This window comes from Oryctolagus cuniculus, unplaced genomic scaffold (genome assembly GCF_964237555.1).
Source record: "Oryctolagus cuniculus unplaced genomic scaffold, mOryCun1.1 SCAFFOLD_35, whole genome shotgun sequence".
Classification (NCBI taxonomy): domain Eukaryota; kingdom Metazoa; phylum Chordata; class Mammalia; order Lagomorpha; family Leporidae; genus Oryctolagus; species Oryctolagus cuniculus.
In genome coordinates, this window is record NW_027208301.1 from 422,583 (window position 1) to 444,454 (window position 21,872).

The window sequence follows — 21,872 nt, forward strand, 5'->3', positions numbered from 1 at the left end:
CCAACTCTTGGCTTGGCCGGGGGAGACCTGCCGTCTCTGTGGCTCCAGCCGGCCAGCAGGCTGCAGGGTCGGGCGCAGCGGCCGTGGGGCTCTGGAGCTTGCTGCCCTGCCCGTGGGCGGAGCCTCCACGGGCCAGCCAGGTGGCACAGGGTTCCTGGGGCTGCGCCTCGTCCCGGCCCGGCCCAAGGGAGGTGGGGGGAACCTCGGAGGCGCCCAGGAACGCAGGAGGGCCCAGACTGCGGCCCTGCCGGCCCTCGGAGAGGGCCCACGCGTGTCTGCTCGGGCTCAGGAGGCCACGGTGGGACAGCCAGTACCCCAGCACCGAGCTCATCTCGCGTGGACCACCCAGTGCGCGTCAGGAGTAGGTGTGTCCCAGCAGGAGCCCCTAGGAACAGCCCTGCCCTACCAGCTCTTAGCACAGGGAGTCCTGGTCTGCACATGCATGAGCCAGGGAGCCAGACAGCCAGAGGAGGACGCTGCCGTGGGCTCTAACTGTCCTCAGAGAATGTTGGTATGACCCGGGGATCCAAGGGAGGTGGGGGGAACCTCGGAGGCGCCCAGGAACGCAGGAGGGCCCAGACTCCGGCCCTGCCGGCCCTCGGAGAGGGCCCACGCGTGTCTGCTCGGGCTCAGGAGGCCACGGTGGGACAGCCAGTACCCCAGCACCGAGCTCATCTCGCGTGGACCACCCAGTGGGCGTCAGGAGTAGGTGTGTCCCAGCAGCAGCCGCCCCCCACCCCGGGCACGGCCCCTCCCTAGACAAGCCTTCCCTGTGAGGAGTCCTGGACTGCGCACGCGCGAGCCGGCGAGCCCGCCAGCCAGAGGGAGATGATGCCTGGGGCTCCTCTTGCCTCAGAGAATGCTTGTGCGGCCTGGGGGCGCCCGCAGGTGTGCTCCGAGGCCTGCCGCTGCCTCTAGCTAGCACCTGGGGCCAGTTGGCAGTGCCGGCTGGCCAGCCTCCTAGAGCCAGGGCTGGCTGCAGCAGGCTCCGCGAGCGGGCGGGCGGGCGGTCCGGCGGGCGAAGGGCAGACGGAAGCCGAAGGGGGCCCGCCCGCCCGCTCCACTGCGAAGCGCGCCCGCCCTGGAGGCCAGGACCCCAGGGGGCAGAAGTGGGTCTGGCTTTGCATTGGCCGACCAGCGGGAGGGAGCCAGCCAGGGGCAGCCAGTTGCATCCTCCCGGGAACTGCCAGCGGAGGCTTTTGGGGAGCGCGCTGCCAACTCTTGGCTTGGCCGGGGGAGACCTGCCGTCTCTGTGGCTCCAGCCGGCCAGCAGGCTGCAGGGTCGGGCGCAGCGGCCGTGGGGCTCTGGAGCTTGCTGCCCTGCCCGTGGGCGGGGCCTCCACTGGCCAGCCAGGTGGCACAGGGTTCCTGGGGCTGCGCCTCGTCCCGGCCCGGCCCAAGGGAGGTGGGGGGAACCTCGGAGGCGCCCAGGAACGCAGGAGGGCCCAGACTGCGGCCCTGCCGGCCCTCGGAGAGGGCCCACGCGTGTCTGCTCGGGCTCAGGAGGCCACGGTGGGACAGCCAGTACCCCAGCACCGAGCTCATCTCGCGTGGACCACCCAGTGCGCGTCAGGAGTAGGTGTGTCCCAGCAGGAGCCCCTAGGAACAGCCCTGCCCTACCAGCTCTTAGCACAGGGAGTCCTGGTCTGCACATGCATGAGCCAGGGAGCCAGAGAGCCAGAGGAGGACGCTGCCGTGGGCTCGAACTGTCCTCAGAGAATGTTGGTATGACCCGGGGATCCAAGGGAGGTGGGGGGAACCTCGGAGGCGCCCAGGAACGCAGGAGGGCCCAGACTCCGGCCCTGCCGGCCCTCGGAGAGGGCCCACGCGTGTCCGCTCGGGCTCAGGAGGCCACGGTGGGACAGCCAGTACCCCAGCACCGAGCTCATCTCGCGTGGACCACCCAGTGCGCGTCAGGAGTAGGTGTGTCCCAGCAGGAGCCCCTAGGAACAGCCCTGCCCTACCAGCTCTTAGCACAGGGAGTCCTGGTCTGCACATGCATGAGCCAGGGAGCCAGACAGCCAGAGGAGGACGCTGCCGTGGGCTCTAACTGTCCTCAGAGAATGTTGGTATGACCCGGGGATCCAAGGGAGGTGGGGGGAACCTCGGAGGCGCCCAGGAACGCAGGAGGGCCCAGACTCCGGCCCTGCCGGCCCTCGGAGAGGGCCCACGCATGTCTGCTCGGGCTCAGGAGGCCACGGTGGGACAGCCAGTACCCCAGCACCGAGCTCATCTCGCGTGGACCACCCAGTGGGCGTCAGGAGTAGGTGTGTCCCAGCAGCAGCCGCCCCCCACCCCGGGAACGGCCCCTCCCTAGACAAGCCTTTCCTGTGAGGAGTCCTGGACTGCGCACGCGCGAGCCGGCGAGCCCGCCAGCCAGAGGGAGATGATGCCTGGGGCTCCTCTTGCCTCAGAGAATGCTTGTGCGGCCTGGGGGCGCCCGCAGGTGTGCTCCGAGGCCTGCCGCTGCCTCTAGCTAGCACCTGGGGCCAGTTGGCAGTGCCGGCTGGCCAGCCTCCTAGAGCCAGGGCTGGCTGCAGCAGGCTCCGCGAGCGGGCGGGCGGGCGGTCCGGCGGGCGAAGGGCAGACGGAAGCCGAAGGGGGCCCGCCCGCCCGCTCCACTGCGAAGCGCGCCCGCCCTGGAGGCCAGGACCCCAGGGGGCAGAAGTGGGTCTGGCTTTGCATTGGCCGACCAGCGGGAGGGAGCCAGCCAGGGGCAGCCAGTTGCATCCTCCCGGGAACTGCCAGCGGAGGCTTTTGGGGAGCGCGCTGCCAACTCTTGGCTTGGCCGGGGGAGACCTGCCGTCTCTGTGGCTCCAGCCGGCCAGCAGGCTGCAGGGTCGGGCGCAGCGGCCGTGGGGCTCTGGAGCTTGCTGCCCTGCCCGTGGGCGGGGCCTCCACTGGCCAGCCAGGTGGCACAGGGTTCCTGGGGCTGCGCCTCGTCCCGGCCCGGCCCAAGGGAGGTGGGGGGAACCTCGGAGGCGCCCAGGAACGCAGGAGGGCCCAGACTCCGGCCCTGCCGGCCCTCGGAGAGGGCCCACGCGTGTCTGCTCGGGCTCAGGAGGCCACGGTGGGACAGCCAGTACCCCAGCACCGAGCTCATCTCGCGTGGACCACCCAGTGCGCGTCAGGAGTAGGTGTGTCCCAGCAGGAGCCCCTAGGAACAGCCCTGCCCTACCAGCTCTTAGCACAGGGAGTCCTGGTCTGCACATGCATGAGCCAGGGAGCCAGACAGCCAGAGGAGGACGCTGCCGTGGGCTCTAACTGTCCTCAGAGAATGTTGGTATGACCCGGGGATCCAAGGGAGGTGGGGGGAACCTCGGAGGCGCCCAGGAACGCAGGAGGGCCCAGACTGCGGCCCTGCCGGCCCTCGGAGAGGGCCCACGCGTGTCTGCTCGGGCTCAGGAGGCCACGGTGGGACAGCCAGTACCCCAGCACCGAGCTCATCTCGCGTGGACCACCCAGTGCGCGTCAGGAGTAGGTGTGTCCCAGCAGGAGCCCCTAGGAACAGCCCTGCCCTACCAGCTCTTAGCACAGGGAGTCCTGGTCTGCACATGCATGAGCCAGGGAGCCAGACAGCCAGAGGAGGACGCTGCCGTGGGCTCTAACTGTCCTCAGAGAATGTTGGTATGACCCGGGGATCCAAGGGAGGTGGGGGGAACCTCGGAGGCGCCCAGGAACGCAGGAGGGCCCAGACTCCGGCCCTGCTGGCCCTCGGAGAGGGCCCACGCGTGTCTGCTCGGGCTCAGGAGGCCACGGTGGGACAGCCAGTACCCCAGCACCGAGCTCATCTCGCGTGGACCACCCAGTGGGCGTCAGGAGTAGGTGTGTCCCAGCAGCAGCCGCCCCCCACCCCGGGAACGGCCCCTCCCTAGACAAGCCTTTCCTGTGAGGAGTCCTGGACTGCGCACGCGCGAGCCGGCGAGCCCGCCAGCCAGAGGGAGATGATGCCTGGGGCTCCTCTTGCCTCAGAGAATGCTTGTGCGGCCTGGGGGCGCCCGCAGGTGTGCTCCGAGGCCTGCCGCGGCCTCTAGCTAGCACCTGGGGCCAGTTGGCAGTGCCGGCTGGCCAGCCTCCTAGAGCCAGGGCTGGCTGCAGCAGGCTCCGCGGGCGGGCGGTCGGGCGGTCCGGCGGGCGAAGGGCAGACGGAAGCCGAAGGGGACCCGCCCGCCCGCTCCACTGGGAAGCGCGCCCGCCCTGGAGGCCAGGACCCCAGGGGGCAGAAGTGGGTCTGGCTTTGCATTGGCCGACCAGCGGGAGGGAGCCAGCCAGGGGCAGCCAGTTGCATCCTCCCGGGAACTGCCAGCGGAGGCTTTTGGGGAGCGCGCTGCCAACTCTTGGCTTGGCCGGGGGAGACCTGCCGTCTCTGTGGCTCCAGCCGGCCAGCAGGCTGCAGGGTCGGGCGCAGCGGCCGTGGGGCTCTGGAGCTTGCTGCCCTGCCCGTGGGCGGGGCCTCCACTGGCCAGCCAGGTGGCACAGGGTTCCTGGGGCTGCGCCTCGTCCCGGCCCGGCCCAAGGGAGGTGGGGGGAACCTCGGAGGCGCCCAGGAACGCAGGAGGGCCCAGACTGCGGCCCTGCCGGCCCTCGGAGAGGGCCCACGCGTGTCTGCTCGGGCTCAGGAGGCCACGGTGGGACAGCCAGTACCCCAGCACCGAGCTCATCTCGCGTGGACCACCCAGTGCGCGTCAGGAGTAGGTGTGTCCCAGCAGGAGCCCCTAGGAACAGCCCTGCCCTACCAGCTCTTAGCACAGGGAGTCCTGGTCTGCACATGCATGAGCCAGGGAGCCAGGGAGCCAGAGGAGGACGCTGCCGTGGGCTCTAACTGTCCTCAGAGAATGTTGGTATGACCCGGGGATCCAAGGGAGGTGGGGGGAACCTCGGAGGCGCCCAGGAACGCAGGAGGGCCCAGACTCCGGCCCTGCCGGCCCTCGGAGAGGGCCCACGCGTGTCCACTCGGGCTCAGGAGGCCACGGTGGGACAGCCAGTACCCCAGCACCGAGCTCATCTCGCGTGGACCACCCAGTGCGCGTCAGGAGTAGGTGTGTCCCAGCAGGAGCCCCTAGGAACAGCCCTGCCCTACCAGCTCTTAGCACAGGGAGTCCTGGTCTGCACATGCATGAGCCAGGGAGCCAGACAGCCAGAGGAGGACGCTGCCGTGGGCTCTAACTGTCCTCAGAGAATGTTGGTATGACCCGGGGATCCAAGGGAGGTGGGGGGAACCTCGGAGGCGCCCAGGAACGCAGGAGGGCCCAGACTCCGGCCCTGCCGGCCCTCGGAGAGGGCCCACGCGTGTCTGCTCGGGCTCAGGAGGCCACGGTGGGACAGCCAGTACCCCAGCACCGAGCTCATCTCGCGTGGACCACCCAGTGGGCGTCAGGAGTAGGTGTGTCCCAGCAGCAGCCGCCCCCCACCCCGGGAACGGCCCCTCCCTAGACAAGCCTTTCCTGTGAGGAGTCCTGGACTGCGCACGCGCGAGCCGGCGAGCCCGCCAGCCAGAGGGAGATGATGCCTGGGGCTCCTCTTGCCTCAGAGAATGCTTGTGCGGCCTGGGGGCGCCCGCAGGTGTGCTCCGAGGCCTGCCGCTGCCTCTAGCTAGCACCTGGGGCCAGTTGGCAGTGCCGGCTGGCCAGCCTCCTAGAGCCAGGGCTGGCTGCAGCAGGCTCCGCGAGCGGGCGGGCGGGCGGTCCGGCGGGCGAAGGGCAGACGGAAGCCGAAGGGGGCCCGCCCGCCCGCTCCACTGCGAAGCGCGCCCGCCCTGGAGGCCAGGACCCCAGGGGGCAGAAGTGGGTCTGGCTTTGCATTGGCCGACCAGCGGGAGGGAGCCAGCCAGGGGCAGCCAGTTGCATCCTCCCGGGAACTGCCAGCGGAGGCTTTTGGGGAGCGCGCTGCCAACTCTTGGCTTGGCCGGGGGAGACCTGCCGTCTCTGTGGCTCCAGCCGGCCAGCAGGCTGCAGGGTCGGGCGCAGCGGCCGTGGGGCTCTGGAGCTTGCTGCCCTGCCCGTGGGCGGGGCCTCCACTGGCCAGCCAGGTGGCACAGGGTTCCTGGGGCTGCGCCTCGTCCCGGCCCGGCCCAAGGGAGGTGGGGGGAACCTCGGAGGCGCCCAGGAACGCAGGAGGGCCCAGACTGCGGCCCTGCCGGCCCTCGGAGAGGGCCCACGCGTGTCTGCTCGGGCTCAGGAGGCCACGGTGGGACAGCCAGTACCCCAGCACCGAGCTCATCTCGCGTGGACCACCCAGTGCGCGTCAGGAGTAGGTGTGTCCCAGCAGGAGCCCCTAGGAACAGCCCTGCCCTACCAGCTCTTAGCACAGGGAGTCCTGGTCTGCACATGCATGAGCCAGGGAGCCAGACAGCCAGAGGAGGACGCTGCCGTGGGCTCTAACTGTCCTCAGAGAATGTTGGTATGACCCGGGGATCCAAGGGAGGTGGGGGGAACCTCGGAGGCGCCCAGGAACGCAGGAGGGCCCAGACTCCGGCCCTGCCGGCCCTCGGAGAGGGCCCACGCGTGTCTGCTCGGGCTCAGGAGGCCACGGTGGGACAGCCAGTACCCCAGCACCGAGCTCATCTCGCGTGGACCACCCAGTGCGCGTCAGGAGTAGGTGTGTCCCAGCAGGAGCCCCTAGGAACAGCCCTGCCCTACCAGCTCTTAGCACAGGGAGTCCTGGTCTGCACATGCATGAGCCAGGGAGCCAGGGAGCCAGAGGAGGACGCTGCCGTGGGCTCTAACTGTCCTCAGAGAATGTTGGTATGACCCGGGGATCCAAGGGAGGTGGGGGGAACCTCGGAGGTGCCCAGGAACGCAGGAGGGCCCAGACTCCGGCCCTGCCGGCCCTCGGAGAGGGCCCACGCGTGTCCTCTCGGGCTCAGGAGGCCACGGTGGGACAGCCAGTACCCCAGCACCGAGCTCATCTCGCGTGGACCACCCAGTGCGCGTCAGGAGTAGGTGTGTCCCAGCAGGAGCCCCTAGGAACAGCCCTGCCCTACCAGCTCTTAGCACAGGGAGTCCTGGTCTGCACATGCATGAGCCAGGGAGCCAGACAGCCAGAGGAGGACGCTGCCGTGGGCTCTAACTGTCCTCAGAGAATGTTGGTATGACCCGGGGATCCAAGGGAGGTGGGGGGAACCTCGGAGGCGCCCAGGAACGCAGGAGGGCCCAGACTCCGGCCCTGCCGGCCCTCGGAGAGGGCCCACGCGTGTCTGCTCGGGCTCAGGAGGCCACGGTGGGACAGCCAGTACCCCAGCACCGAGCTCATCTCGCGTGGACCACCCAGTGGGCGTCAGGAGTAGGTGTGTCCCAGCAGCAGCCGCCCCCCACCCCGGGAACGGCCCCTCCCTAGACAAGCCTTTCCTGTGAGGAGTCCTGGACTGCGCACGCGCGAGCCGGCGAGCCCGCCAGCCAGAGGGAGATGATGCCTGGGGCTCCTCTTGCCTCAGAGAATGCTTGTGCGGCCTGGGGGCGCCCGCAGGTGTGCTCCGAGGCCTGCCGCGGCCTCTAGCTAGCACCTGGGGCCAGTTGGCAGTGCCGGCTGGCCAGCCTCCTAGAGCCAGGGCTGGCTGCAGCAGGCTCCGCGAGCGGGCGGGCGGGCGGTCCGGTGGGCGAAGGGCAGACGGAAGCCGAAGGGGGCCCGCCCGCCCGCTCCACTGCGAAGCGCGCCCGCCCTGGAGGCCAGGACCCCAGGGGGCAGAAGTGGGTCTGGCTTTGCATTGGCCGACCAGCGGGAGGGAGCCAGCCAGGGGCAGCCAGTTGCATCCTCCCGGGAACTGCCAGCGGAGGCTTTTGGGGAGCGCGCTGCCAACTCTTGGCTTGGCCGGGGGAGACCTGCCGTCTCTGTGGCTCCAGCCGGCCAGCAGGCTGCAGGGTCGGGCGCAGCGGCCGTGGGGCTCTGGAGCTTGCTGCCCTGCCCGTGGGCGGGGCCTCCACTGGCCAGCCAGGTGGCACAGGGTTCCTGGGGCTGCGCCTCGTCCCGGCCCGGCCCAAGGGAGGTGGGGGGAACCTCGGAGGCGCCCAGGAACGCAGGAGGGCCCAGACTGCGGCCCTGCCGGCCCTCGGAGAGGGCCCACGCGTGTCTGCTCGGGCTCAGGAGGCCACGGTGGGACAGCCAGTACCCCAGCACCGAGCTCATCTCGCGTGGACCACCCAGTGCGCGTCAGGAGTAGGTGTGTCCCAGCAGGAGCCCCTAGGAACAGCCCTGCCCTACCAGCTCTTAGCACAGGGAGTCCTGGTCTGCACATGCATGAGCCAGGGAGCCAGACAGCCAGAGGAGGACGCTGCCGTGGGCTCTAACTGTCCTCAGAGAATGTTGGTATGACCCGGGGATCCAAGGGAGGTGGGGGGAACCTCGGAGGCGCCCAGGAACGCAGGAGGGCCCAGACTGCGGCCCTGCCGGCCCTCGGAGAGGGCCCACGCGTGTCTGCTCGGGCTCAGGAGGCCACGGTGGGACAGCCAGTACCCCAGCACCGAGCTCATCTCGCGTGGACCACCCAGTGCGCGTCAGGAGTAGGTGTGTCCCAGCAGGAGCCCCTAGGAACAGCCCTGCCCTACCAGCTCTTAGCACAGGGAGTCCTGGTCTGCACATGCATGAGCCAGGGAGCCAGACAGCCAGAGGAGGACGCTGCCGTGGGCTCTAACTGTCCTCAGAGAATGTTGGTATGACCCGGGGATCCAAGGGAGGTGGGGGGAACCTCGGAGGCGCCCAGGAACGCAGGAGGGCCCAGACTCCGGCCCTGCCGGCCCTCGGAGAGGGCCCACGCGTGTCTGCTCGGGCTCAGGAGGCCACGGTGGGACAGCCAGTACCCCAGCACCGAGCTCATCTCGCGTGGACCACCCAGTGCGCGTCAGGAGTAGGTGTGTCCCAGCAGGAGCCCCTAGGAACAGCCCTGCCCTACCAGCTCTTAGCACAGGGAGTCCTGGTCTGCACATGCATGAGCCAGGGAGCCAGGGAGCCAGAGGAGGACGCTGCCGTGGGCTCTAACTGTCCTCAGAGAATGTTGGTATGACCCGGGGATCCAAGGGAGGTGGGGGGAACCTCGGAGGCGCCCAGGAACGCAGGAGGGCCCAGACTCCGGCCCTGCCGGCCCTCGGAGAGGGCCCACGCGTGTCTGCTCGGGCTCAGGAGGCCACGGTGGGACAGCCAGTACCCCAGCACCGAGCTCATCTCGCGTGGACCACCCAGTGGGCGTCAGGAGTAGGTGTGTCCCAGCAGCAGCCGCCCCCCACCCCGGGAACGGCCCCTCCCTAGACAAGCCTTTCCTGTGAGGAGTCCTGGACTGCGCACGCGCGAGCCGGCGAGCCCGCCAGCCAGAGGGAGATGATGCCTGGGGCTCCTCTTACCTCAGAGAATGCTTGTGCGGCCTGGGGGCGCCCGCAGGTGTGCTCCGAGGCCTGCCGCGGCCTCTAGCTAGCACCTGGGGCCAGTTGGCAGTGCCGGCTGGCCAGCCTCCTAGAGCCAGGGCTGGCTGCAGCAGGCTCCGCGGGCGGGCGGTCGGGCGGTCCGGCGGGCGAAGGGCAGACGGAAGCCGAAGGGGACCCGCCCGCCCGCTCCACTGCGAAGCGCGCCCGCCCTGGAGGCCAGGACCCCAGGGGGCAGAAGTGGGTCTGGCTTTGCATTGGCCGACCAGCGGGAGGGAGCCAGCCAGGGGCAGCCAGTTGCATCCTCCCGGGAACTGCCAGCGGAGGCTTTTGGGGAGCGCGCTGCCAACTCTTGGCTTGGCCGGGGGAGACCTGCCGTGTCTGTGGCTCCAGCCGGCTAGCAGGCTGCAGGGTCGGGCGCAGCGGCCGTGGGGCTCTGGAGCTTGCTGCCCTGCCCGTGGGCAGGGCCTCCACGGGCCAGCCAGGTGGCACAGGGTTCCTGGGGCTGCGCCTCGTCCCGGCCCGGCCCAAGGGAGGTGCGGGGAACCTCGGAGGCGCCCAGGAACGCAGGAGGGCCCAGACTGCGGCCCTGCCGGCCCTCGGAGAGGGCCCACGCGTGTCTGCTCGGGCTCAGGAGGCCACGGTGGGACAGCCAGTACCCCAGCACCGAGCTCATCTCGCGTGGACCACCCAGTGCGCGTCAGGAGTAGGAGCGTCCCAGCAGGAGCCCCTAGGAACAGCCCTGCCCTACCAGCTCTTAGCACAGGGAGTCCTGGTCTGCACATGCATGAGCCAGGGAGCCAGGGAGCCAGAGGAGGACGCTGCCGTGGGCTCTAACTGTCCTCAGAGAATGTTGGTATGACCCGGGGATCCAAGGGAGGTGGGGGGAACCTCGGAGGCGCCCAGGAACGCAGGAGGGCCCAGACTCCGGCCCTGCCGGCCCTCGGAGAGGGCCCACGCGTGTCTGCTCGGGCTCAGGAGGCCACGGTGGGACAGCCAGTACCCCAGCACCGAGCTCATCTCGCGTGGACCACCCAGTGGGCGTCAGGAGTAGGTGTGTCCCAGCAGCAGCCGCCCCCCACCCCGGGAACGGCCCCTCCCTAGACAAGCCTTTCCTGTGAGGAGTCCTCTACTGCGCACGCGCGAGCCGGCGAGCCCGCCAGCCAGAGGGAGATGATGCCTGGGGCTCCTCTTGCCTCAGAGAATGCTTGTGCGGCCTGGGGGCGCCCGCAGGTGTGCTCCGAGGCCTGCCGCTGCCTCTAGCTAGCACCTGGGGCCAGTTGGCAGTGCCGGCTGGCCAGCCTCCTAGAGCCAGGGCTGGCTGCAGCAGGCTCCGCGAGCGGGCGGGCGGGCGGTCCGGCGGGCGAAGGGCAGACGGAAGCCGAAGGGGGCCCGCCCGCCCGCTCCACTGCGAAGCGCGCCCGCCCTGGAGGCCAGGACCCCAGGGGGCAGAAGTGGGTCTGGCTTTGCATTGGCCGACCAGCGGGAGGGAGCCAGCCAGGGGCAGCCAGTTGCATCCTCCCGGGAACTGCCAGCGGAGGCTTTTGGGGAGCGCGCTGCCAACTCTTGGCTTGGCCGGGGGAGACCTGCCGTCTCTGTGGCTCCAGCCGGCCAGCAGGCTGCAGGGTCGGGCGCAGCGGCCGTGGGGCTCTGGAGCTTGCTGCCCTGCCCGTGGGCGGGGCCTCCACTGGCCAGCCAGGTGGCACAGGGTTCCTGGGGCTGCGCCTCGTCCCGGCCCGGCCCAAGGGAGGTGGGGGGAACCTCGGAGGCGCCCAGGAACGCAGGAGGGCCCAGACTGCGGCCCTGCCGGCCCTCGGAGAGGGCCCACGCGTGTCTGCTCGGGCTCAGGAGGCCACGGTGGGACAGCCAGTACCCCAGCACCGAGCTCATCTCGCGTGGACCACCCAGTGCGCGTCAGGAGTAGGTGTGTCCCAGCAGGAGCCCCTAGGAACAGCCCTGCCCTACCAGCTCTTAGCACAGGGAGTCCTGGTCTGCACATGCATGAGCCAGGGAGCCAGGGAGCCAGAGGAGGACGCTGCCGTGGGCTCTAACTGTCCTCAGAGAATGTTGGTATGACCCGGGGATCCAAGGGAGGTGGGGGGAACCTCGGAGGCGCCCAGGAACGCAGGAGGGCCCAGACTCCGGCCCTGCCGGCCCTCGGAGAGGGCCCACGCGTGTCCGCTCGGGCTCAGGAGGCCACGGTGGGACAGCCAGTACCCCAGCACCGAGCTCATCTCGCGTGGACCACCCAGTGCGCGTCAGGAGTAGGTGTGTCCCAGCAGGAGCCCCTAGGAACAGCCCTGCCCTACCAGCTCTTAGCACAGGGAGTCCTGGTCTGCACATGCATGAGCCAGGGAGCCAGAGAGCCAGAGGAGGACGCTGCCGTGGGCTCGAACTGTCCTCAGAGAATGTTGGTATGACCCGGGGATCCAAGGGAGGTGGGGGGAACCTCGGAGGCGCCCAGGAACGCAGGAGGGCCCAGACTGCGGCCCTGCCGGCCCTCGGAGAGGGCCCACGCGTGTCCGCTCGGGCTCAGGAGGCCACGGTGGGACAGCCAGTACCCCAGCACCGAGCTCATCTCGCGTGGACCACCCAGTGGGCGTCAGGAGTAGGTGTGTCCCAGCAGCAGCCGCCCCCCACCCCGGGAACGGCCCCTCCCTAGACAAGCCTTTCCTGTGAGGAGTCCTGGACTGCGCACGCGCGAGCCGGCGAGCCCGCCAGCCAGAGGGAGATGATGCCTGGGGCTCCTCTTGCCTCAGAGAATGCTTGTGCGGCCTGGGGGCGCCCGCAGGTGTGCTCCGAGGCCTGCCGCTGCCTCTAGCTAGCACCTGGGGCCAGTTGGCAGTGCCGGCTGGCCAGCCTCCTAGAGCCAGGGCTGGCTGCAGCAGGCTCCGCGAGCGGGCGGGCGGGCGGTCCGGCGGGCGAAGGGCAGACGGAAGCCGAAGGGGGCCCGCCCGCCCGCTCCACTGCGAAGCGCGCCCGCCCTGGAGGCCAGGACCCCAGGGGGCAGAAGTGGGTCTGGCTTTGCATTGGCCGACCAGCGGGAGGGAGCCAGCCAGGGGCAGCCAGTTGCATCCTCCCGGGAACTGCCAGCGGAGGCTTTTGGGGAGCGCGCTGCCAACTCTTGGCTTGGCCGGGGGAGACCTGCCGTCTCTGTGGCTCCAGCCGGCCAGCAGGCTGCAGGGTCGGGCGCAGCGGCCGTGGGGCTCTGGAGCTTGCTGCCCTGCCCGTGGGCGGGGCCTCCACTGGCCAGCCAGGTGGCACAGGGTTCCTGGGGCTGCGCCTCGTCCCGGCCCGGCCCAAGGGAGGTGGGGGGAACCTCGGAGGCGCCCAGGAACGCAGGAGGGCCCAGACTGCGGCCCTGCCGGCCCTCGGAGAGGGCCCACGCGTGTCTGCTCGGGCTCAGGAGGCCACGGTGGGACAGCCAGTACCCCAGCACCGAGCTCATCTCGCGTGGACCACCCAGTGCGCGTCAGGAGTAGGTGTGTCCCAGCAGGAGCCCCTAGGAACAGCCCTGCCCTACCAGCTCTTAGCACAGGGAGTCCTGGTCTGCACATGCATGAGCCAGGGAGCCAGACAGCCAGAGGAGGACGCTGCCGTGGGCTCTAACTGTCCTCAGAGAATGTTGGTATGACCCGGGGATCCAAGGGAGGTGGGGGGAACCTCGGAGGCGCCCAGGAACGCAGGAGGGCCCAGACTCCGGCCCTGCCGGCCCTCGGAGAGGGCCCACGCGTGTCTGCTCGGGCTCAGGAGGCCACGGTGGGACAGCCAGTACCCCAGCACCGAGCTCATCTCGCGTGGACCACCCAGTGCGCGTCAGGAGTAGGTGTGTCCCAGCAGGAGCCCCTAGGAACAGCCCTGCCCTACCAGCTCTTAGCACAGGGAGTCCTGGTCTGCACATGCATGAGCCAGGGAGCCAGACAGCCAGAGGAGGACGCTGCCGTGGGCTCTAACTGTCCTCAGAGAATGTTGGTATGACCCGGGGATCCAAGGGAGGTGGGGGGAACCTCGGAGGCGCCCAGGAACGCAGGAGGGCCCAGACTCCGGCCCTGCCGGCCCTCGGAGAGGGCCCACGCGTGTCTGCTCGGGCTCAGGAGGCCACGGTGGGACAGCCAGTACCCCAGCACCGAGCTCATCTCGCGTGGACCACCCAGTGGGCGTCAGGAGTAGGTGTGTCCCAGCAGCAGCCGCCCCCCACCCCGGGAACGGCCCCTCCCTAGACAAGCCTTTCCTGTGAGGAGTCCTGGACTGCGCACGCGCGAGCCGGCGAGCCCGCCAGCCAGAGGGAGATGATGCCTGGGGCTCCTCTTGCCTCAGAGAATGCTTGTGCGGCCTGGGGGCGCCCGCAGGTGTGCTCCGAGGCCTGCCGCGGCCTCTAGCTAGCACCTGGGGCCAGTTGGCAGTGCCGGCTGGCCAGCCTCCTAGAGCCAGGGCTGGCTGCAGCAGGCTCCGCGAGCGGGCGGTCGGGCGGTCCGGCGGGCGAAGGGCAGACGGAAGCCGAAGGGGACCCGCCCGCCCGCTCCACTGCGAAGCGCGCCCGCCCTGGAGGCCAGGACCCCAGGGGGCAGAAGTGGGTCTGGCTTTGCATTGGCCGACCAGCGGGAGGGAGCCAGCCAGGGGCAGCCAGTTGCATCCTCCCGGGAACTGCCAGCGGAGGCTTTTGGGGAGCGCGCTGCCAACTCTTGGCTTGGCCGGGGGAGACCTGCCGTCTCTGTGGCTCCAGCCGGCCAGCAGGCTACAGGGTCGGGCGCAGCGGCCATGGGGCTCTGGAGCTTGCTGCCCTGCCCGTGGGCGGGGCCTCCACGGGCCAGCCAGGTGGCACAGGGTTCCTGGGGCTGCGCCTCCTCCCGGCCCGGCCCGGCCCGGCCCAAGGGAGGTGGGGGGAACCTCGGAGGCGCCCAGGAACGCAAGAGGGCCTAGACTGCGGCCCTGCCGGCCCTCGGAGAGGGCCCACGCGTGTCTGCTCGGGCTCAGGAGGCCACGGTGGGACAGCCAGTACCCCAGCACCGAGCTCATCTCGCGTGGACCACCCAGTGCGCGTCAGGAGTAGGTGTGTCCCAGCAGGAGCCCCTAGGAACAGCCCTGCCCTACCAGCTCTTAGCACAGGGAGTCCTGGTCTGCACATGCATGAGCCAGGGAGCCAGACAGCCAGAGGAGGACGCTGCCGTGGGCTCTAACTGTCCTCAGAGAATGTTGGTATGACCCGGGGATCCAAGGGAGGTGGGGGGAACCTCGGAGGCGCCCAGGAACGCAGGAGGGCCCAGACTGCGGCCCTGCCGGCCCTCGGAGAGGGCCCACGCGTGTCTGCTCGGGCTCAGGAGGCCACGGTGGGACAGCCAGTACCCCAGCACCGAGCTCATCTCGCGTGGACCACCCAGTGCGCGTCAGGAGTAGGTGTGTCCCAGCAGGAGCCCCTAGGAACAGCCCTGCCCTACCAGCTCTTAGCACAGGGAGTCCTGGTCTGCACATGCATGAGCCAGGGAGCCAGACAGCCAGAGGAGGACGCTGCCGTGGGCTCTAACTGTCCTCAGAGAATGTTGGTATGACCCGGGGATCCAAGGGAGGTGGGGGGAACCTCGGAGGCGCCCAGGAACGCAGGAGGGCCCAGACTCCGGCCCTGCCGGCCCTCGGAGAGGGCCCACGCGTGTCTGCTCGGGCTCAGGAGGCCACGGTGGGACAGCCAGTACCCCAGCACCGAGCTCATCTCGCGTGGACCACCCAGTGGGCGTCAGGAGTAGGTGTGTCCCAGCAGCAGCCGCCCCCCACCCCGGGAACGGCCCCTCCCTAGACAAGCCTTCCCTGTGAGGAGTCCTGGACTTTTCACGCGGGAGCCGGCGAGCCCGCCAGCCAGAGGGAGATGATGCCTGGGGCTCCTCTTGCCTCAGAGAATGCTTGTGCGGCCTGGGGGCGCCCGCAGGTGTGCTCCGAGGCCTGCCGCTGCCTCTAGCTAGCACCTGGGGCCAGTTGGCAGTGCCGGCTGGCCAGCCTCCTAGAGCCAGGGCTGGCTGCAGCAGGCTCCGCGAGCGGGCGGGCGGGCGGTCCGGCGGGCGAAGGGCAGACGGAAGCCGAAGGGGGCCCGCCCGCCCGCTCCACTGCGAAGCGCGCCCGCCCTGGAGGCCAGGACCCCAGGGGGCAGAAGTGGGTCTGGCTTTGCATTGGCCGACCAGCGGGAGGGAGCCAGCCAGGGGCAGCCAGTTGCATCCTCCCGGGAACTGCCAGCGGAGGCTTTTGGGGAGCGCGCTGCCAACTCTTGGCTTGGCCGGGGGAGACCTGCCGTCTCTGTGGCTCCAGCCGGCCAGCAGGCTGCAGGGTCGGGCGCAGCGGCCGTGGGGCTCTGGAGCTTGCTGCCCTGCCCGTGGGCGGGGCCTCCACTGGCCAGCCAGGTGGCACAGGGTTCCTGGGGCTGCGCCTCGTCCCGGCCCGGCCCAAGGGAGGTGGGGGGAACCTCGGAGGCGCCCAGGAACGCAGGAGGGCCCAGACTCCGGCCCTGCCGGCCCTCGGAGAGGGCCCACGCGTGTCTGCTCGGGCTCAGGAGGCCACGGTGGGACAGCCAGTACCCCAGCACCGAGCTCATCTCGCGTGGACCACCCAGTGCGCGTCAGGAGTAGGTGTGTCCCAGCAGGAGCCCCTAGGAACAGCCCTGCCCTACCAGCTCTTAGCACAGGGAGTCCTGGTCTGCACATGCATGAGCCAGGGAGCCAGACAGCCAGAGGAGGACGCTGCCGTGGGCTCTAACTGTCCTCAGAGAATGTTGGTATGACCCGGGGATCCAAGGGAGGTGGGGGGAACCTCGGAGGCGCCCAGGAACGCAGGAGGGCCCAGACTCCGGCCCTGCCGGCCCTCGGAGAGGGCCCACGCGTGTCCGCTCGGGCTCAGGAGGCCACGGTGGGACAGCCAGTACCCCAGCACCGAGCTCATCTCGCGTGGACCACCCAGTGCGCGTCAGGAGTAGGTGTGTCCCAGCAGGAGCCCCTAGGAACAGCCCTGCCCTACCAGCTCTTAGCACAGGGAGTCCTGGTCTGCACATGCATGAGCCAGGGAGCCAGACAGCCAGAGGAGGACGCTGCCGTGGGCTCTAACTGTCCTCAGAGAATGTTGGTATGACCCGGGGATCCAAGGGAGGTGGGGGGAACCTCGGAGGCGCCCAGGAACGCAGGAGGGCCCAGACTCCGGCCCTGCCGGCCCTCGGAGAGGGCCCACGCGTGTCTGCTCGGGCTCAGGAGGCCACGGTGGGACAGCCAGTACCCCAGCACCGAGCTCATCTCGCGTGGACCACCCAGTGGGCGTCAGGAGTAGGTGTGTCCCAGCAGCAGCCGCCCCCCACCCCGGGAACGGCCCCTCCCTAGACAAGCCTTTCCTGTGAGGAGTCCTGGACTTTTCACGCGGGAGCCGGCGAGCCCGCCAGCCAGAGGGAGATGATGCCTGGGGCTCCTCTTACCTCAGAGAATGCTTGTGCGGCCTGGGGGCGCCCGCAGGTGTGCTCCGAGGCCTGCCGCGGCCTCTAGCTAGCACCTGGGGCCAGTTGGCAGTGCCGGCTGGCCAGCCTCCTAGAGCCAGGGCTGGCTGCAGCAGGCTCCGCGGGCGGGCGGTCGGGCGGTCCGGCGGGCGAAGGGCAGACGGAAGCCGAAGGGGGCCCGCCCGCGGGCTCCGCTGCGAAGCGCGCCCGCCCTGGAGGCCAGGACCCCAGGGGGCAGAAGTGGGTCTGGCTTTGCATTGGCCGACCAGCGGGAGGGAGCCAGCCAGGGGCAGCCAGTTGCATCCTCCCGGGAACTGCCAGCGGAGGCTTTTGGGGAGCGCGCTGCCAACTCTTGGCTTGGCCGGGGGAGACCTGCCGTGTCTGTGGCTCCAGCCGGCCAGCAGGCTGCAGGGTCGGGCGCAGCGGCCGTGGGGCTCTGGAGCTTGCTGCCCTGCCCGTGGGCGGGGCCTCCACGGGCCAGCCAGGTGGCACAGGGTTCCTGGGGCTGCGCCTCGTCCCGGCCCGGCCCGGCCCAAGGGAGGTGGGGGGAACCTCGGAGGCGCCCAGGAAAGCAAGAGGGCCCAGACTGCGGCCCTGCCGGCCCTCGGAGAGGGCCCACGCGTGTCTGCTCGGGCTCAGGAGGCCACGGTGGGACAGCCAGTACCCCAGCACCGAGCTCATCTCGCGTGGACCACCCAGTGCGCGTCAGGAGTAGGTGTGTCCCAGCAGGAGCCCCTAGGAACAGCCCTGCCCTACCAGCTCTTAGCACAGGGAGTCCTGGTCTGCACATGCATGAGCCAGGGAGCCAGACAGCCAGAGGAGGACGCTGCCGTGGGCTCTAACTGTCCTCAGAGAATGTTGGTATGACCCGGGGATCCAAGGGAGGTGGGGGGAACCTCGGAGGCGCCCAGGAACGCAGGAGGGCCCAGACTCCGGCCCTGCCGGCCCTCGGAGAGGGCCCACGCGTGTCTGCTCGGGCTCAGGAGGCCACGGTGGGACAGCCAGTACCCCAGCACCGAGCTCATCTCGCGTGGACCACCCAGTGCGCGTCAGGAGTAGGTGTGTCCCAGCAGGAGCCCCTAGGAACAGCCCTGCCCTACCAGCTCTTAGCACAGGGAGTCCTGGTCTGCACATGCATGAGCCAGGGAGCCAGAGAGCCAGAGGAGGACGCTGCCGTGGGCTCTAACTGTCCTCAGAGAATGTTGGTATGACCCGGGGATCCAAGGGAGGTGGGGGGAACCTCGGAGGCGCCCAGGAACGCAGGAGGGCCCAGACTGCGGCCCTGCCGGCCCTCGGAGAGGGCCCACCCGTGTCTGCTCGGGCTCAGGAGGCCACGGTGGGACAGCCAGTACCCCAGCACCGAGCTCATCTCGCGTGGACCACCCAGTGGGCGTCAGGAGTAGGTGTGTCCCAGCAGCAGCCGCCCCCCACCCCGGGAACGGCCCCTCCCTAGACAAGCCTTCCCTGTGAGGAGTCCTGGACTGCGCACGCGCGAGCCGGCGAGCCCGCCAGCCAGAGGGAGATGAGGCCTGGGGCTCCTCTTGCCTCAGAGAATGCTTGTGCGGCCTGGGGGCGCCCGCAGGTGTGCTCCGAGGCCTGCCGCGGCCTCTAGCTAGCACCTGGGGCCAGTTGGCAGTGCCGGCTGGCCAGCCTCCTAGAGCCAGGGCTGGCTGCAGCAGGCTCCGAGGGCGGGCGGTCGGGCGGTCCGGCGGGCGAAGGGCAGACGGAAGCCGAAGGGGACCCGCCCGCCCGCTCCACTGCGAAGCGCGCCCGCCCTGGAGGCCAGGACCCCAGGGGGCAGAAGTGGGTCTGGCTTTGCATTGGCCGACCAGCGGGAGGGAGCCAGCCAGGGGCAGCCAGTTGCATCCTCCCGGGAACTGCCAGCGGAGGCTTTTGGGGAGCGCGCTGCCAACTCTTGGCTTGGCCGGGGGAGACCTGCCGTGTCTGTGGCTCCAGCCGGCCAGCAGGCTGCAGGGTCGGGCGCAGCGGCCGTGGGGCTCTGGAGCTTGCTGCCCTGCCCGTGGGCGGGGCCTCCACGGGCCAGCCAGGTGGCACAGGGTTCCTGGGGCTGCGCCTCGTCCCGGCCCGGCCCAAGGGAGGTGGGGGGAACCTCGGAGGCGCCCAGGAACGCAGGAGGGCCCAGACTGCGGCCCTGCCGGCCCTCGGAGAGGGCCCACGCGTGTCTGCTCGGGCTCAGGAGGCCACGGTGGGACAGCCAGTACCCCAGCACCGAGCTCATCTCGCGTGGACCACCCAGTGCGCGTCAGGAGTAGGTGTGTCCCAGCAGGAGCCCCTAGGAACAGCCCTGCCCTACCAGCTCTTAGCACAGGGAGTCCTGGTCTGCACATGCATGAGCCAGGGAGCCAGGGAGCCAGAGGAGGACGCTGCCGTGGGCTCTAACTGTCCTCAGAGAATGTTGGTATGACCCGGGGATCCAAGGGAGGTGGGGGGAACCTCGGAGGCGCCCAGGAACGCAGGAGGGCCCAGACTCCGGCCCTGCCGGCCCTCGGAGAGGGCCCACGCGTGTCCGCTCGGGCTCAGGAGGCCACGGTGGGACAGCCAGTACCCCAGCACCGAGCTCATCTCGCGTGGACCACCCAGTGCGCGTCAGGAGTAGGTGTGTCCCAGCAGGAGCCCCTAGGAACAGCCCTGCCCTACCAGCTCTTAGCACAGGGAGTCCTGGTCTGCACATGCATGAGCCAGGGAGCCAGACAGCCAGAGGAGGACGCTGCCGTGGGCTCTAACTGTCCTCAGAGAATGTTGGTATGACCCGGGGATCCAAGGGAGGTGGGGGGAACCTCGGAGGCGCCCAGGAACGCAGGAGGGCCCAGACTCCGGCCCTGCCGGCCCTCGGAGAGGGCCCACGCGTGTCTGCTCGGGCTCAGGAGGCCACGGTGGGACAGCCAGTACCCCAGCACCGAGCTCATCTCGCGTGGACCACCCAGTGGGCGTCAGGAGTAGGTGTGTCCCAGCAGCAGCCGCCCCCCACCCCGGGAACGGCCCCTCCCTAGACAAGCCTTTCCTGTGAGGAGTCCTGGACTGCGCACGCGCGAGCCGGCGAGCCCGCCAGCCAGAGGGAGATGATGCCTGGGGCTCCTCTTGCCTCAGAGAATGCTTGTGCGGCCTGGGGGCGCCCGCAGGTGTGCTCCGAGGCCTGCCGCTGCCTCTAGCTAGCACCTGGGGCCAGTTGGCAGTGCCGGCTGGCCAGCCTCCTAGAGCCAGGGCTGGCTGCAGCAGGCTCCGCGAGCGGGCGGGCGGGCGGTCCGGCGGGCGAAGGGCAGACGGAAGCCGAAGGGGGCCCGCCCGCCCGCTCCACTGCGAAGCGCGCCCGCCCTGGAGGCCAGGACCCCAGGGGGCAGAAGTGGGTCTGGCTTTGCATTGGCCGACCAGCGGGAGGGAGCCAGCCAGGGGCAGCCAGTTGCATCCTCCCGGGAACTGCCAGCGGAGGCTTTTGGGGAGCGCGCTGCCAACTCTTGGCTTGGCCGGGGGAGACCTGCCGTCTCTGTGGCTCCAGCCGGCCAGCAGGCTGCAGGGTCGGGCGCAGCGGCCGTGGGGCTCTGGAGCTTGCTGCCCTGCCCGTGGGCGGGGCCTCCACTGGCCAGCCAGGTGGCACAGGGTTCCTGGGGCTGCGCCTCGTCCCGGCCCGGCCCAAGGGAGGTGGGGGGAACCTCGGAGGCGCCCAGGAACGCAGGAGGGCCCAGACTGCGGCCCTGCCGGCCCTCGGAGAGGGCCCACGCGTGTCTGCTCGGGCTCAGGAGGCCACGGTGGGACAGCCAGTACCCCAGCACCGAGCTCATCTCGCGTGGACCACCCAGTGCGCGTCAGGAGTAGGTGTGTCCCAGCAGGAGCCCCTAGGAACAGCCCTGCCCTACCAGCTCTTAGCACAGGGAGTCCTGGTCTGCACATGCATGAGCCAGGGAGCCAGACAGCCAGAGGAGGACGCTGCCGTGGGCTCTAACTGTCCTCAGAGAATGTTGGTATGACCCGGGGATCCAAGGGAGGTGGGAGGAACCTCGGAGGCGCCCAGGAACGCAGGAGGGCCCAGACTCCGGCCCTGCCGGCCCTCGGAGAGGGCCCACGCGTGTCTGCTCGGGCTCAGGAGGCCACGGTGGGACAGCCAGTACCCCAGCACCGAGCTCATCTCGCGTGGACCACCCAGTGGGCGTCAGGAGTAGGTGTGTCCCAGCAGCAGCCGCCCCCCACCCCGGGAACGGCCCCTCCCTAGACAAGCCTTTCCTGTGAGGAGTCCTGGACTTTTCACGCGGGAGCCGGCGAGCCCGCCAGCCAGAGGGAGATGATGCCTGGGGCTCCTCTTACCTCAGAGAATGCTTGTGCGGCCTGGGGGCGCCCGCAGGTGTGCTCCGAGGCCTGCCGCGGCCTCTAGCTAGCACCTGGGGCCAGTTGGCAGTGCCGGCTGGCCAGCCTCCTAGAGCCAGGGCTGGCTGCAGCAGGCTCCGCGAGCGGGCGGGCGGGCGGGCGGTCCGGCGGGCGAAGGGCAGAGGGAAGCCGAAGGGGGCCCGCCCGCCCGCTCCACTGCGAAGCGCGCCCGCCCTGGAGGCCAGGACCCCAGGGGGCAGAAGTGGGTCTGGCTTTGCATTGGCCGACCAGCGGGAGGGAGCCAGCCAGGGGCAGCCAGTTGCATCCTCCCGGGAACTGCCAGCGGAGGCTTTTGGGGAGCGCGCTGCCAACTCTTGGCTTGGCCGGGGGAGACCTGCCGTCTCTGTGGCTCCAGCCGGCCAGCAGGCTGCAGGGTCGGGCGCAGCGGCCGTGGGGCTCTGGAGCTTGCTGCCCTGCCCGTGGGCGGGGCCTCCACTGGCCAGCCAGGTGGCACAGGGTTCCTGGGGCTGCGCCTCGTCCCGGCCCGGCCCAAGGGAGGTGGGGGGAACCTCGGAGGCGCCCAGGAACGCAGGAGGGCCCAGACTGCGGCCCTGCCGGCCCTCGGAGAGGGCCCACGCGTGTCTGCTCGGGCTCAGGAGGCCACGGTGGGACAGCCAGTACCCCAGCACCGAGCTCATCTCGCGTGGACCACCCAGTGCGCGTCAGGAGTAGGTGTGTCCCAGCAGGAGCCC